The sequence below is a fragment of the Dermacentor silvarum genome, chromosome 9, assembly GCF_013339745.2.
Source record: "Dermacentor silvarum isolate Dsil-2018 chromosome 9, BIME_Dsil_1.4, whole genome shotgun sequence".
Taxonomy (NCBI): Eukaryota; Metazoa; Arthropoda; class Arachnida; order Ixodida; family Ixodidae; genus Dermacentor; species Dermacentor silvarum.
This window is the reverse complement of record NC_051162.1, coordinates 137,584,656-137,585,419: the sequence shown is the minus strand read 5'-3', so window position 1 is coordinate 137,585,419 and position 764 is coordinate 137,584,656. Positions and strand designations below refer to the sequence as shown.

At 46.1% G+C, this 764-nt stretch overlaps 1 pseudogene; it reads left to right on the top strand.

Annotated features, from left to right (window-relative positions):
* Window positions 1-673: 673 nt before the first annotated feature.
* Window positions 674-764, top strand: LOC119465412 (U2 spliceosomal RNA; annotated as a pseudogene).

The window sequence follows — 764 nt, the reverse complement described above, 5'->3', positions numbered from 1 at the left end:
TAGAGCCAGTAGCGCTGAATCCACTAGCGTCTCTCTTCTTCGCTACAATATATATATATATATATATATATATATATTACAAAGTCAATGTAATACAGAAAGAGGTCCCGAAGGGAAAATAATCCACGCATCTCCACGAAGTGAATCATGACGAGTGGGCGAAGGAAGCACTGGGGATCCTTCTTACCGTAAATCACCCGTGACATTGCCCACTCGCGCATGTAAATGAGTGACAATGTTTTATTTGTCATATCTCGTATGTCGTGTTGAGTTCTGGATTCCGTTTTCCCTTCATTATCACTGCTTTGTGGTCCGTGAAATGTAGAACCAATGTCCTTCGATCGGATCTAGCCTGAAGTTGGCAAAGACAAGGTCTATGCACGTTCCGCTGGTGGTTGTTGGTTGTTTCCAGTCATACGAAATGCATCTTAGAGCGTATCGATACGTCATATACTGCACAAGCCAGTCGCTGTCCGTGATGTCTACGTTGAAATCTCCGACAAGTACGAAGGGGTTGTTCTTGTACTTTGTTTCGTATTCGCGCATGGCTAGATCGATGTACATTTCTGCGTTACCTCAGGAGAGATTCGGGGCCAAGTACACTGTCATGACGACGGTTCCGTGGGATAGTTTTATTGCAGCGTGTTCGCCGTTGTGAGATTGATAGGTCGAGATCTTATTTTTGGAAGTTGGCGGAGTGCTTGAAGCCTGCTTCACCTCCACCACGGGTCGGCCCAGTATTTCACTGTCTCCGGGATCGGCCC